This window comes from Bos taurus, chromosome 9 (assembly GCF_002263795.3).
Source record: "Bos taurus isolate L1 Dominette 01449 registration number 42190680 breed Hereford chromosome 9, ARS-UCD2.0, whole genome shotgun sequence".
In the NCBI taxonomy this organism is placed as follows: domain Eukaryota; kingdom Metazoa; phylum Chordata; class Mammalia; order Artiodactyla; family Bovidae; genus Bos; species Bos taurus.
In genome coordinates, this window is record NC_037336.1 from 46,975,707 (window position 1) to 46,992,760 (window position 17,054).

The following is a 17,054-nucleotide window of genomic DNA, read 5'->3' on the forward strand; positions in this document are numbered from 1 at the left end:
AATTTAGCATCAACATAATGAAAAATGAATTAAAATAATTACATAAGGACTAAGTGTACTGAATGCCAAGTATGTATACACATTAAGTGCATAGGAGGTATTCAAGGAAAGTTGGAAGCTTGAGCCAAAATGTAAAGGTGGTAAAATATAAGCTCTATTTGGTCTTATTGACTGCACTAAATAGTTCTAGCACAGGGGTTCTGTAATATAATGAAAAACATAAGATAAAATTACTGCTACAAACTCTACCTGTCAGAATCCTACTGGCCAAGACAAAAAAAAAAAATGTGAATTTTATTTTTTAACTAATTGAGTGGTATCATAAGTTTAGAAAATTAAAAAAAATGTTTTAAAAAGTTAAAATGCTATCAAAATCTAGCTGATTTTAGATATGAGTTAGAATTGACAATATTTTATCATTTTAGTTTAAAACATTTTTCCATAGTGGGTTTTTCTCTTTCCTATTTTTATACTATATATTGATTATTTTTGCAAAAACTATTTAATTAAACATAATTTTTTCACCTGATCTGTTTTGTTTTAGAAATGTTTTGCTTTTCTTTATCTTACCATTGCCCTCAATTTTAGTCTTCTCAACAACTTAGGAAATCTAAAACTTCAAAGGAAGAACTTTTCTTCTTTTTCTCAAATGTAATTAAATAGTTTTATTTTCAGCAGGGGCTCAAGTTAAATGTTCCTCCACACAATTGACAAAGCAAGTATGGTGCCTACTTCTCATTCCTTCAAAGAAATCTGCTAAATTACCCTTAGCATCTCTTTGTTTAACTACATTCCCACATATCCTATAAAGTTTATTTTCAAGGAACATTTGACAAGAAGTATTCTTTAATGTTTTGCTTGCTGCTCTTTTAGTAGCGTCAATCTTGAACTCCAACTGCCCTACAAATTGTATTTCTTCAGGCAAAGTGACTTTTTCAACTGTTTCTCTTTCACAATGGAATAATTCAGGTAAGCCAAGACAGCATAGAGAACAATACACTAAGTAGTGATTATTCAACTATATACTTCAAAGAAATATATAAAAAAGATAAGAGCAAAAGCATATTTGAAAATATTTGGCAACTAAGATATGACATTGAGGCTACATTTTCAGAAAAACACAAAATTCATAACTACATTTTTATTTTGAAAAATAGCATATCTTAGAAACTTCACAATTTGTACCAGTTATATCTTTAAAAAATAACTTTATATCTATAGTAAGGTTAAAAAGCAGTATTTCAGGAGAATGCTAACATATCGCCAAATGGAATACTTAAGAAGGTTTGCAGTATATAAAGAGAGTAAGATCAGTAAGTCAGTCAGAAAGCTTAATTCACATATTAAATTGCATGTTTTGCATATTAAACTGCATATTAAATCAGAGGACCAGACAAATAATTAGTCTCAAAATCAGGATTCAGAAAGACTTTGCAGTGATTTTTCTGAGTGAAGGCCATGGAATAGACATCAGTGGTTGGACTTTTACTTCTTCATAATTCTTTGATTCAGCAAACAAAAGGTGAATTAGACACCCTTAATATATTGAATATTTAAATCTAATATATAATCTATTCTGAAAAATTCCCAATGAGTAATTGAGAAAAATGTAAATACTGCTATTTGGGATTAAAATGTTTTATATATGTTTGTTGGATGATTCATTGTGTTGTTTAAGTTCTCTATTTTTAAATTTATCTTGTTTGTTCCATTCATTACTGAAAGTGGAATACTGACATCTTCAACTATTATTTAGAACTATGTCTCCTTTTGGTTTTCTCAGTCATCACCTCATATATTTTGATCATCTGTATACTAGCTTATAATTATCATATCCTTTTGCTTTCTGGAAAGATTTTAATGCCCACCTTTAGTGGTAGCAGATCTAGTCTTTCGGGGCAGAAACCCGGGCTCAAGAACATTTTGTGTCTTTCCAAAAGTTGCAGACAGCTATTGCTTCTACTCCTTTCCCTACAAGTAGTGTATCTGGGTAATGAGGACAGGAGAGTTTCATCCCCTATTCTTTTTATTATTTTTTTTAATAATTTTAGAATTAATTTAAAAGTTATTCAGGTAACATTGGTACATCATCTTATATTAATTTCATGTGTACAGCATCATAATTCCACTTCTGTATACCCTACAGTGTGTTCACCACTTAAAATAGTTTTCATCTGTCACCATACCGTTCATCTCTTTATCCATTTCTCCCTTTTCCACCCCTTCTCCTGCTCTCCCCAAGCCTGTTCTCTGTAGCTACATGCCTGTTTTTATTTGGCTCAGTTTGTTCATTTATTTTGATTGTTAATTAATTTGTTTGTTTTTATATTTCACACAATACTGACATCATAAACCATTTGTCTTTTTTTTTTTCTAGTTTATTTCACTTAGCATAATACCTTCAAGCTCCACTCGTGCTGTTGTAAATGGACATGATTTTATCTCTTTCTGGCTTCCCAGGTGGCTCAGTGGTAAATAATCCACCTGCAATGCAGGAGACCTGCAGGAGATGTGGGTTCCATCTCTGGGTTGGGAAGATCCCCTGGAGGGGGAAATGGCAACCCAATCCAGTATGTCTTGCCTGGAAATCCCATGGACAGAAGAGCCTGCTGGGCCACAGTCCATGGGGACAGAAAAGAGTCAGACACAGCTTAGTGACTGAGCAATAACATGGTTGAGTTTTAGTCTATTGTGGACTACTATATGTATATTCTTTGTTCTTTTTAGTTTCTAAGTCATGTCCCTCTCTTCTGTAGCCCCATGAACTGTATTCCACTAAGCTTCTCAATTCACAGGATTTCCCAGGCAAGACTACTGGAGTGAGTTGCCATTTACTTCTACAGGGCATCTTATCAACTGAGAGGTTGAACACATGTCCCATGCATTGGCAAGTGGATTCTTTACCACTGAGCCTCCTAGGAAGCCCATATATATACTGCTGCTGCTGCTAAGTCGCTTCAGTCATGTCCAACCCTGTGAAACCCCCATAGAGGGCAGCCTACCAGGCTCTCCCATCCCTGGAATTCTCCAGGCAAGAACACTGGAGTGGGTTGCCATTTCCTTCTCCAATGCATGAAAGTGAAAAGTGAAAGTGAAGTTGCTCAGTCCTGTCCAACTCCTAGTGACCCCATAGACTGCAGCCCACCAGGCTACTCCGTCCATGGGATTTACCAGGCAAGAGTAATAGAGTGGGTTGCCATCGGTAAGTTGAGTAGTCATGAATAAGAATGACCTGCACATTATAATTTGTTATCCCACTCAGGATCAAGGAATACTCAGCACAGGGTAGACATGATTTTCTTTAAACTTCTGTTTCTCATTTAGAGATACTAAAGGCATACTCAGGAAGCAAAGACAAAAAGGACTTTCTCTTCCCATGGCTTCAGGAGATTCAATTTCAATAAAGAATGGGAAAATGTAGCTTTGGATCTGATTTAAAGCAGAGCCTGAGAGGGCTAACTTCAAGACTAGTTTGAAGTCCTAAGAGATAAGGATTTATAGGGGATCTAAGCAGGTTATGAAATCCATGAGAAATGACTGAGAAAGTGAGTAGATTATTTTAAAGTTTTCAGTCAGTGTCATACTGATGTTGGTCCCATGCTCTACAGAAGTACAGCAGGAAGTGAGAGAGTACATATGCATGGGATATATCCTAAATATAAAAGGATCAGTTTTTTTTTTTTTTTTTTTAATCAGTTTGCTTTGGAAGATGATCCAAATGTTGCCTTAACTTAATGGGATTAGTAAAATGAGTTAGTACCTAGAGGGAGGTGCAGGAAGCTGTAAAATACTTCTGCCTAGCATTTCTATTACTATCAGTTCAGTTCAGTTGCTCAGTCGTGTCAGACTCTTTGCGACCCCATGAATTGCAGCACGCCAGGCTTCCTTGTCCATCACCAACTCCCGGAGTTGACCCAGACTCACATCCATCGAGTCAGTGATGCCATCCAGCCATCTCATCCTCTGGCGTCCCCTTCTCCTCCTGCCCCCAATCCCTCCCAGCATCAGAGTCTTTTCCAATGAGTCAAATCTTCACATGAGGTGGCCAAAGGACTGGAGTTTCAGCTTTAGCATCATTCCTTCCAAAGAAATCCCAGGGCTGATCTCCTTCAGAATGGACTGGTTGGATCTCCTTGCAGTCCAAGGGACTCTCAAGAGTCTTCTCCAACACCACAGTTCAAAAGCATCAATTCTTCAGCACTCAGCTTTCTTCACAGTCCAACTCTCACATCCAAACATGACCACAGGATAAACCATAGCCTTGACTAGAGGAAACTTTGTTGGCAAAGTAATGTCTCTGCTTTTCAATATGCTATCTAGGTTGGTCATAACTTTCCTTCCAAGGAGTAAGCATCTTTTAATTTCATGGCTGCAGTCACCATCTGCAGTGATTTTACAGCCCCCCAAAATAAAGTCTGACACTGTTTCCACTGTTTCCCCATCTATTTCCCATGAAGTCATGGGACCAGATGCCATGATTTTCGTTTTCTGAATGTTGAGCTTTAAGCCATTACTATAAACCTTATTAAATTTACACATACACATACACACACACACAGTATAACAGTATTGAATTAGAAATACACTTGCTAAGTTAGCAACCTTAGATCTCTATAGAAACAATTGTCTGGCTTCCTCATATGCTCAGTATGCACTCTGGTAAAAGAAACTATGACCACATGGCTTCAATACACTAAATCTCTTATTCTGGCTAGCGTTCTAAAATGTCAAAGTATAGGGATTAGGCCTTCCCATTATGCTCTCTGTGAGTAAGGATAAGTAGAATAGCTACTATACTGAGCTAATTGTGCTATTTCAGTGAAGAATCTTTAAGAAGCACATAAAGGCAAAACTGTTTTGTCTTTAAAATATGACCAAGAAAATGTGATTCTAGAGATAAAAATGAGAAGTCAGTAAGTGTTGAAGAAGCAATAAAAATCGGTTTTAAAGAATTCTAGAGAATGTGAAGACTGTCTGTTCTAATAGAGTGACTTCTGTACACACTTAAAGACTATGTATTCTATGAAGCATTGAAAATTTTCATCTGTCTTGCTTTTGTTGTGGTCATATCTGAAGCAGACTCGAAGAAAAACATAAAGGGCCCAAATCAGCAGCAGAGTAAATTTGGCATCTCTATTGAAATCATCTTTTATCTATAAGAATATAGATATTAGTACTCAACAAGTTGTTAGTAGTGAATTAAGTATATTTCAGTTTCTGGGTAAGTGCAATGTGAGAAAATAAATGATAACACACAACAAATGTTGAGATGGTGATCAACACTAACACCCAGATTCCAAAAACTAAGAATATATTGGAGGAATACAGATTTTAGAGATTTCTTTAGATTTTTTGGAAGTAATATATTATAATGCCTTAGATGAATCAAGAAGGTAACAAGTAAATTATAGAATGGAGAAACAAGAAGGAGAAATTTGCTTTGTTTAATTTTCCCTATGATGGCATATAATTCGAAAGTATGTATGCATATGTATGTGTGTGTGTTTGCGATTGGGATCTCATGGAAAAGTTAAAATCATGTGAGACCAAAATAACGAAATGCTTTGTAGTCCTGCTGGGCTTATCAGTAACTGATACCTTGACTCTGACTACATACAAAAGATATTGAAATCTATTCCTAAACTGTACCTAGATGCCAGTGGCAATGTGATACAGCACAGTTTTTGATCTTTAAGAAGTATATAAGGCACAGTATACCAAGCATTTACTAGTCCTGGTGGCTGAGTGGTAAAGGATCTGCCTGCCAAGAAGGAGACACGGTTTCCATCCCTGGGTCAGAATGATCCTCTGGAGAAGGAAATGGCAACTCACCCCACTATTCTTGCCTGGGAAATGCCATGGACAGAAGAGCCTGGAGGGCTATAGTCCATGGGTTTACAAATGAGTCAGACTTGACTTAATGACTAAACAATAATAACAAGACAAATTATTCACCAAGACTTATTAAAACAAATCAAGTTTATCTTAACTGATGCTCCAAATAATCACCTTTAACTACATTGAGAAGTAGTTCAAGTTAATGCACTAACAGTCATATTTTTATTTCTGGTGTTTTTAAGACCTAGATTCTTCATCTGCTGCTGCTGCTGCTAGGTCGCTTCAGTCATGTCTGACTCTGTGCGACCCCATAGATGGAAGCCCACCAGGCTCCCCCGTCCCTGAGATTCTCCAGGCAAGAACACTGGAGTGGGTTGTCATTTCCTTCTCCAATGCAGGAAAGTGAAAAGTGAAAGTGAAGTCGCTCAGTCGTGTCTGACTCATAGTGACCCCATGGACTGCAGCTCCCCCCCCCCCCGGCTCCTCCATCCATGGGATTTTCCAGGCAAGAGTACTGGAGTGAGGTGCCATTGCCTTCTCTGAGATTCTTCATCAAGCAGTAAATATAAAAACTTCAAATTTGGATTCCCATCATTTCCACAGAAAGGCCAGTGGTGCTGCAACTATCGCAATAGTGTATAAATAGGAAACAAAATACTAGGACAGTGAAGAGAAATCTTAACTATTGTATTACTTAGAAGCCACAGTTCACTAAAAAGCCCCTTGATGAAAGTGAAAGAGGAGAGTGAAAATGTTGGCTTAAAGCTCAACATTCAGAAAACGAAGATCATGGCATCTGGTCCCATCACTTCATGGGAAATAGATGCAGAAACAGTTTCAAACTTTATGTTTTGGGGCTCCAAAATCACTGCAGATGGTGATTGCAGCCATGAAATTAAAAGACACTTACTCCTTGGAAGGAAAGTTATGACCAACCTAGGTAGCATATTAAAAAACAGAGACATTACTTTGCCAACAAAGGTCCGCCTAGTCAAGGCTATGGTTTTTCCAGTGGTCATGTATGTATGTGAGAGTTGGACTGTGAAGAAAGCTGAGTGCCGAAGAATTGATGCTTTTGAACTGTGGTGTTGGAGAAGACTCTTGAGAGTCCCTTGGACTACAAGGAGATCCAGCCAGTTCATTCTAAAAGAGGTCAGACCTGGTATTTCTTTGGAAGGAATGATGCTAAAGCTGAAACTCCAGTCCTTTGGCCACCTCATGTGAAGAGTTGACTCATTGGAAAAGACTCTGATGCTGGGAGGGATTGGGGGCAGGAGGAAAAGGGGACGACAGAGGATGAGATGGCTGGATGGCATCACCGACTCGATGGACTTGAGTTTGAGTGAACTCCGGGAGTTGGTGATGGACCGGGAGGCCTTGCATGCTGCAATTCATGGGGTTGCAAGGAGTCGGACATGAATGAGCGACTGAACTGAACTGAACTGAACAATTCACTGATTTCAGCATGGTTCCTAAGCCTATGGATCATTGCTTTTAACTGTACTCTTGCATAACCTGGCTGAAAAAACAATTTTATGCATTCTTACTGAAGTACATATAATGCTGTTGTTCTTCAGTATTAGGCCTTTTATAGCATACTGCTAAGTCATGTCAGTCGTGTCCGACTCTGTGCGACCCCATAGATGGCAGCCCACCAGGCTCCCCCATCCCTGGGATTCTTCAGGCAAGAACACTGGAGTGGGTTGCTATTTCCTTCTCCATTGTATAGCATGAATGCGTATTAAATATGTGTTAATGAGGATGCTTAAAAGCCCATCTTGGTGGCTTAGTGGTAAAGAATCCACCTGCAATGCAGGAGACTTGCAACTTGCAAGAGATGTGAGTTTTATCCCTTGGTGGGGAAGATTCCCTGGAAAAGGAAATGGCAACCTACTCCAGTATTCTTGCCTGGAGAATCCAATGGACAGAGGAACCTGGCATTGATGAGGTCACAAAGATTCAGACTCAACTGAGCAACTAAACAACAACAAAAGCCCATTGTCATTTGGAACTCGACACAAAAGCAGATGAAGAGAGATTTGGTCTATATCGTGGTGGTGTGGGGACTGCTATTAGAAGCAAAGTGTGAGGACTTTAATTCTAGTATTGAAGGTGTAGAGATTGTATGGGCTTCCCAGGTGGTGCTAGAACTCACCTGCCAATGCAGGAGACATCAGAGACACGGGTTCGATCCCTAGGTTGGGAAAATCCCCTGGAGGATGACATGGCAACCCGCTCCAGTATTCTTGCCTGAAGAATCCCATAGACAGAGGAACCTGGTAGGCTACAATCCATAGGGTCACAAAGAGTCAGACAGAGGTTGTATAAAAAGTAGAAACAAAGAAATAATCAGTCATATGTAAAACTTCTCTGAAACAAGGTAATGAGGAAGTAATTTTGCTAATCAGATGTTTCAGAGATCATCTTTAGACTTCTAACATCATATATGGTTTTTCCTTATATATAATACTATATTATTTATATAATGCAATGTTAAAGATACTAGATCTCCTCTTAATCACAAAAATGGTTAGAAGCTATGGATTAAAATCATGCATATGCTAATAATAGATTAGATCATACATATTACTTTAATACCATACAGTTATGTACAAGTGATAGCATGTGGTATTAATGCATGGTGTTCAAATATACAATGTACATTATTTTGTTTTGGTTCTTTTAAGCTTTTTTATATTGTTTTATAGTTTTGTATTTTAAAGGTATATTTTAATAAAATTCTTAGAATTATATTAAATAATAGAGATATTGGAAAAGGACTATAGCTATTACTATAATACTACTTTAAAGATAGCAAAATATATTATTTTGCAGTAAAAGAAGTATTAAGATACTATGCCTTTAGTTAGAAACCATTTATGAAAGCCAAAAGTAATTATATTTTTAATAGAATAATCTATTATTTTAATCTAAAATAATCTCTTAGGATTGGGATAACTTAAAATTTCTAGAGCTGTACTAAACTACAGAATAAAAGCTTATTAAATAGCTAGGTCATTCCCAAATGAAATAAGATTTTAAAACATTAATTACCAAACATTAACTTTCTCTTACAAAAAGTTTTTCTTACAGAAAAACTAAAGAGATTTTAAATTATTAATATATACATTATATAATGTATATAAATATATGTATATATAAATATGTATGTTTATATATATAATGAATATATATTATAATATGATATAATAAATATATTCACCAATCTATAAAATGCTAATATACAAGACACTTCATAGTTGCTAAAAAAGGTAAGATATATACTTTTAATAAAAAGATATATGATATGGCAAACTCAGATATACATTCCATATTTTTCCTAAGGGCCACTGCTCATTTAACAAACAATACAATCATTAAAATAACTTGGAAGAATGACGAGCCTATTTGGACAGAGCAGTGGCCCCTCAAGAAAGAGAAATTACAGGCGGCTAAGAAACTTATAGATACACAACTAGAATTAAAGCATATTGAAGGATCTTGTTTTCTTGGAACTCTCCTATTTTTGTTATAAAAAATAAATCTAACAAATGGCATCTCCTAACAGACCTTAGAAAAGTTAATGCATCTATGAAACCTATGGGTGCATTACAACCAGGAATCCCATCACCTACCACTATTCCTCATAATTGGCATATCTGGAATATTTTGGAGAAATTTCATTTCATTATCCTTCTGGTAAGCTGTGGAATTTCTTAAAAAATACTGAATTTATTATTTCTCACATTATCAGCACACAGCCTATACTACAGGCCAAGGTTTTTTATATAGATGGGACTAAAAATGCCAAAGTTTCATTTTAGTCTCTTAAGGGATATAAAGTCTTTTATACTAAATTTCATTCTGCTCAACAAAATGAATTATACAATCTTATTTAAGTTATGTGCCTACATTCTTACCCCATTAATATAGTCTCTGACTCTATATATTCTGTTTTCGGGTTAAAAAATATAGAAACTTCCACCTTAAACTCCAATCAACCTGTTATTCAACAACTCTTTTTCGAACTACAATCTGTTGTTAGAAACCTCAATTCTCCCATTTATATTACACATATTTGAACACATTCTTGTCTTCTGGGCCCCATGACTTATTATAATGAACAAGCTGATAAACTGGTTTCCTTTGCTACTCCAGAGGAACAGCGTGCTCTGTTGCATAACAATGCTGGCTCCCTACACCAGCTATGGAAAATCCCATACCACCAGGCTAAAAAAATTATTAGTAATTGCTCTATTTGTAGCGCTCTACCCATCACACAGGTATTAATCCTAGTGGTTTACAACCTAATGAACTATGACAAATGGATGTAACTCATTACCCTGAAGTTTCTCTATTTTCTTTCCTACACATCTGTATAGACACGAATTCCTCTTTTAAGTGGGCCACACCTCTTCGCGGTGAAGCTACACAACATGTTATACCCTGCCTATGAAGGAAAGTTATGACCAACTTAGATAGCATATTCAAAAGCAGAGACATTACTTTGCCAACAAAGGTCTGTCTAGTCAAGGCTATGGTTTTTCCTGTGGTCATGTATGCATGTGAGAGTTGGACTATGAAGAAGGCTGAGCGCCAAAGAATTCATGCTTTTGAACTGTGGTGTTGGAGAAGACTCTTGAGAGTCCCTTGGACTGCAAGGAGATCCAACCAGTCCATTCTGAAGGAGATCAGCCCTGGGATTTGTTTGGAAGGAATGATGCTAAAGCTGAAACTCCAATACTTTGGCCACCTCATGCGAAGAGTTGACTCATTGGAAAAGACCCTGATGCTGGGAGGGATTGGGGGCAGGAGGAGAAGGGGATGACAGAGGATGAGATGGCTGGATGGCATCACTGACTCAATGGACGTGAGTCTGGGTGAACTCCGGGAGTTGGTGACGGACAGGGAGGCCTGGCGTGCTGTGATTCATGGGGTCGCAAAGAGTTGGACACGACTGAGTGACTGAACTGAACTGAACTGAAACAATTTTTACAATCTTTTTCTATTAAACATATTACAGGTATTCCTTATAATCCACAGGCACAAGACATAATCAAACAAACACAGCACACACTAAAGTTACAAATAAAAAAATTTAAAAAGGGGGAGTACACAGGTACACTACTGTCTTCCTTATTTACAGCAGACTTTACTAAATTCCAACATAAGATATTTTCTAAACCGTTTAAAATTTTTTAACCTTTTTGGAAGATTCAACGCAAGGGGGCCCCCAGCATTCAAAATGGAGATGAAACAAGAGCCCCAGGAAGAAAAAATTCCAATACAGGCTATGTCCACTCTAAAGATCTCCAGAAAGCACCGCCCTCGGCAACATCAACCTTATGATTTCCCCACTTGCTGCTGCTGCTGCTGCTAAGTCTCTTCAGTCGTGTCAGACTCTTGGGGACAAATAAAATCCTTACTAATCGAGCTGAAAATGTGGTCTTTCAACAGGAAATGCCTCGGAGTTCTGAATACATTTTCCTGACAATGCCCAGCCACAGCGCATGGCCTCCCCCGTCCCTCGCCCCTCCCTGCTCTGACTTTCCCAACCCCCCTCTATTAACAGATCATAGAATGGACTGAGAAAAGACCCATGGTATCAACCAAAGACTCCACCCATATACCCCCTCCCCGGAACGTGAAAGGGCCCTCACATCCTGGGGAGGAAAGAAAACCAATTAACATTTCTTTAGGCTATGGAGTCCTTCCCTTGTGAATGGGCCCAGCAAAATTGTGCATAAATGTCAACCGACAAACTTGGGCTTTCGCCCTGCCTCCCAAAAAGGATTTTCCAACGTTGCTTAGACTATATACTGCTCTTTCTTTGTCTGTGAACCATATTTATACTACTGAGACTTTAGGGAAAGAGTTAGGGAAAGAACAAAGAACATTATGCAAAGGGTTTACTTATAAAAACTTTACTTATACTCCTGTTCCTTGGGACAAATATCAAACCAAATCAAGAAAATCAATGTTTGTGGCTAATCATACAATTGTTGACTGGGGACCCCATGGTATGTGGTTATCTGATTTCTCAGATGATATTAACAACACTGAGTGTGATATGGAAGGTCACTGACACTAGGATGGAATATTACCATGACATAGGACTTCTTGGGTGGCTTGACCTTGGATTAGCCCCACCTCATCCTAGGATCATCCTCAATAAACAGTGGGCCTGAACAATGGGACATTTGGAAAGTTGCTGTGAACACCAAAAAATTTGGAACTTGGACCGGACATTTCACAGAGACCTGTCATGGTCATAGTAACTATTTCTTTCGCTATAACTGGTCATATTTTATACAGGCCTGTGTCCCACTCCCTTTTGTTATAGTTATAGGAAATTTACAATTTAATAAGACTTTACATTCTGTAAAGTACTAATTGCAAACTATATACTTGTCTTGACTCCTCTGTTTCTTTAATCTACTCAATTTTGTGTTCAGTTCAGTTCAGTTCAGTCAGTTCAGTCGCTCAGTTGTGTCTGACTCTTCACGACCTCATGAATTGCAGCATGCCAGGCCTCCCTGCCCATCACCAACTCCCAAATTTCACTCAACCTCACATCCATCGAGTCGGTGATGCCATCCAGCCATCTCATCCTCTGTCGTCCCCTTCTCCTCCTGCCCCAATCCCTCCCAGCATCAGAGTCTTTTCCAATGAGTCAACTCTTCACATGAGGTGGCCAAAGGACTGGAGTTTCAGCTTTAGCATCATTCCTTCCAAAGAAATCCCAGAGCTGATCTCCTTCAGAATGGACTGCTTGGATCTCCTTGCAGTCCAAGGGACTCTCAAGAGTCTTCTCCAACACCACAGTTCAAAAGCATCGATTCTTCAGCACTCAGCTTTCTTCACAGTCCAACTCTCATATCCAAACATGACCACTGGAAAAACCATAGCCTTGACTAGGCGGACCTTTGTTGGCAAAGTAATGTCTCTGCTTTTGAATATGCTATCTAGGTTGGTCATAACTTTCCCTCCAAGGAGTAAGCATCTTTTAATATCATGGCTGCAATCACCATCTGCAGTGATTTTGGAGCCCCCAAAAATAAAGTCTGACACTGTTTCCACTGTTTCCCCATCTATTTCCCATGAAGTGATGGGACCAGATGCCATGATCTTCATTTTCTGAATGTTGAGCTTTCAGCCAACTTTTTTACTCTCCTCTTTCACTTTCATCAAGAGGCTTTTTAGTTCCTCTTCACTTTCTGCCATAAGGGTGGTGTCATCTGCATATCATCTGCATATTGATATTTCTCCCAGCAATCTTGATTCCAGCTTGTGCTTCTTCCAGCCCAGCGTTTCTCATGATGTACTCTGCATAGAAGTTAAATAAGTAAGGTGACAATACACAGCCTTGATGTACTCCTTTTCCTATTTGGAACCAGTCTGTTGTTCCATGTCCAGTTCTAACTGTTGCTTCCTGACCTGCATATAGGTTTCTCAAGAGGCAGGTCAGGTGGTCTAGTATTTCCATCTCTTTCAGAATTTTCCACAGTTTATTGTGATCCACACAGTCAAAGGCTTTGGCATAGTCAATAAAGTAGAAATCGATGTTTTTCTGGAACTCTTTTGCTTTTTTGATGATCCAGTGGATGTCAGCAATTTGATCTCTGGTTCCTCTGCCTTTTCAAAAACCACCTTGAACATCAGCAAGTTCATGGTTCACATATTGCTGAAGCCTGGCTTGGAGAATTTTGAGCATTACTTTACTAGGACTTTCCTGGTGGCTCAGACGGTAAAGCGTCTGTCTACAATGTGGGAGACCTGGGTTCCATCCCTGGGTCAGGAAGATCCACTAGAGAAGGAGATGGCAATCCACTCCAGTAATATTGCCTGGAAAATCCCATGGACAGAGGAGCCTGGTAGGCTACAGTCCATGGGGTCGCAAAGAGTCAGACACGACTGAGCAACTTCACTTTCCTTTCCTTTACTAGCGTGTGAGATGAGTGCAATTGTACGGTAGTTTGAGAATTCTTTCCTGTAAAATTCAATCATAGTGCCTACAACTGGGAACAAATCAAATTTCCTTTACAAAATATACATGATAATTACGAATGTACATAATTACATGATAATCTCCAAATGTACAATTACTACAAAAAGAAATCTTTAAAACTTTTTCTAAAAATCTGCCCTCTTACCCTAATTTGGAAACTTTAGCTGAACAAATTATCCAGGATAGACCCATGAGGATGGTTTCAAAGTATTACCCATAGTATCGAATCTGGAACTGTAACTTTGGTGATTGTCTTGATAATTATATTTGTTCTATACCATTGCCTTTCTATAAGGTTGGTTAATACTAACCAAACTCATTTGGTCAGGACCTTGTTTTTTTTTACAAATATAATAAAATAGGGGGAATTGTCTGGAATCATTTTACAGGAAGCTTCCTGTGTGCTGTTTTGGATCTGTCAGGAATTCTCTGTTCCTTATTAATTCCTGAATATTCAGGAATTAAGAGGAGAGGCAAGCCTCTCCTGGGGGCTGAGGAATCCAGGCATTTCCTTTGTTAGTTTTTCTATACAGTGCTAAGTACCCGCTTCCTTTTTATGAATCATATGGTAAAAGTGATTATTTACAACTCTCTCTTTAATATGGATCGCCTATGTTTTGTAAGTCTGGAATTTTAATCTTTATCTTTGCTGAAAATAACTACAGTATATATGCCCACACCATGTTGATTAAAACACCTTTGCTCCATCAGAACTTGGTCCCCGTGTCTTGCTTTCTCTCTTTCTCTCTCTCTCTCTCTCAAGCTATTTCTTTGGAGCGCAGAGGCTCTCTGAGTTCACTTTCCTGCCCGAGCTTCTAAGACCCTCTCGAGAAGGTGCTCTGTGCCTTCACCCCATTGAGAGGGTGCCTGAGGCCTCTGTGAACAGAGCAAGCCCCATGCAGGGGCTTTATTGGCTTTCTGTGTAAACCAAGGAATATCAGTCTCTTTCTCTCTCCTTTACATTCTTATCAGTCGACTCTGGACCACCAGGTTCCTGTCCATTAAAAGACCTCAACATTCATATTAATAAACCCACCCTGGCTTTAGAAATAAAAGACATATTTTCTCCCTTGGAAATCATTATTTTTCCCACATATTCATTATTAAAAGAACAAGAAAGTATTAAAATCATAATTTATATATTCATGTATGTATATATTTATGTTGAACATGATTTCTTCAAATGGCTCCACAATCCTAAATTTTCTTTATTTTCTTTGCTTTTAGTTTTAGAATTGGCCTGAAAAAGGCAAACAGATCCATGGGTAGAAGAACCACAAAATACGTCATTCTACTAAGTTTAATACACTAATGGGAAAAAATAAGCTATTGCTGTTACTGATTTTCTTTCATTGAGAATAAAGCTGGTATATCAACACTAAAGCATTTCAGATAATGCCATATATCCAGTCACAATGGATAAATGGTGTTTGTATTACACTGAATAAAACATGAATGTGTCATATTGTATTCTTCCCTTTCTCTTCTTTTCTTTTCTTACAGATTCACGTCAAGAACTCAAAGAGCTTGCTCAAAATCTATATGGACTTTATTACATTTTATATGTGACAACAATGTACAATATATCATATCACTAGTTTTAGAGTATCTGGAGGCATGGATAAGCACAGCTAGTATGGTTAGAGACTTTTCAGGAAGATAAGACACACTAAGTGGCACTATTACACTTATTTTAAGATGTGTGAGCTAAATAAAGCATGTTAACTTTGTCTATTGCATTATAATTGAATATGTTTTAATTACTGGATATATTTTACATGGGATATGGAGGTTAATTTATTTCAATAGGTTTATTCATAAAACAAAATGGAATTTCAAAATTTCAAAACAACTTAGCAGTTTTTATCTCATAATTTACAATTTTTCTCTAAAAGAGTTAAAGGCCATTAAGCAGGCTTTCAGGGCCAACTGTTAATATCATTGAAAAAAACATATAAAATATACATTAGTCTTACAACTCAGGGTGTTAAAAATGAGAGTTATGCTATATTTCTTGACTATATGTATTTAAACAAATGTCACTCTCTATAAAATCTTACCTTTTAGAGTTTTAGTGGTAAAAGTATTAAGGACTAAAACAACTTCTGGCTGCTTACCTGATGCTGTAGTGTTAGCAATTTGATTTGATTAGTATTATAAGCTATCCAAAAGATACATGGATTTTTTTTTTTTTTCTTTTTTGGAGTCTAAAGACAACTAGCCATGGCCCACCCATGAGTAAAACACTAAAATTTAAGCTTCATTAGCTTCATAATAGGCAATTGCAACACACTGCAGCACTCTTGCCTGGAAAATCCCATGGGCAGAGCAGCCTGATAGGCTGTGGTCCATGGGGTCGCTAAGAGTCCGACATGACTGAGAGACTTCCCTTTCACTTTTCACTTTCATGCATTGGAGAAGGAAATGGCAACCCACTCCAGTGTTTTTGTCTGGAGAATCCCAGGGATGGGGGAGCCTGGTGGGTTTCCGTCTATGGGGTTGCACAGTCAGACACGACTGAAGCGACTTTGCAGTAGCAGCATCAACTTCATAATAAATCTACCTTTAGCTTTAATTTCCTCACCCAAGCTCTTACTATCAGCTCAGTGAACTGAATTGCTTTGCTCCATGGAATAAAAGCTATGACAAACTTAGACAGTTTATTAAAAAGCAGAGACATTACTTTGCCAACAAAGGTCTGCATAGTCAAAGCTATGGTTTTTCCAGTAGTCATGTATGGATGGGAATGTTGGACCATAAAGAAAGCTGAGCACTCAAGAATTTATGCTTTTTAACTGTGGTTTTGGAGAAGACTCTTGAGAGTCCCTAGGATGGCAAGGAATCAAACCAGTCAATCTTAAAGGAAATCAATCCTGAATATCCACTGGGTGCTGAAGCTGAAGCTCCAATACTTTGGCCACCTGATATGGAGAGCCAACTCATTAGAAAAATCCCTGATATTGGGAAAGATTAAAGTCAGGAGGAGAAGGGGACAACAGGTGATGAGATGGTTAGATGGCATCACCGACTGAATGGACATGAGTTTGAACATGCTCTGAGAGATGGTGAAGGACAGGGAAGCCTGGCATGCTGCAGTCTATGGGGTCACAAAGAGTTGGACACAACTGAACCACTGAATAACAACACTAGAAAACAATTATTACCAAAACCACTGATAATGTCTTTGGCCTGAGCTTTACCTCTCAGA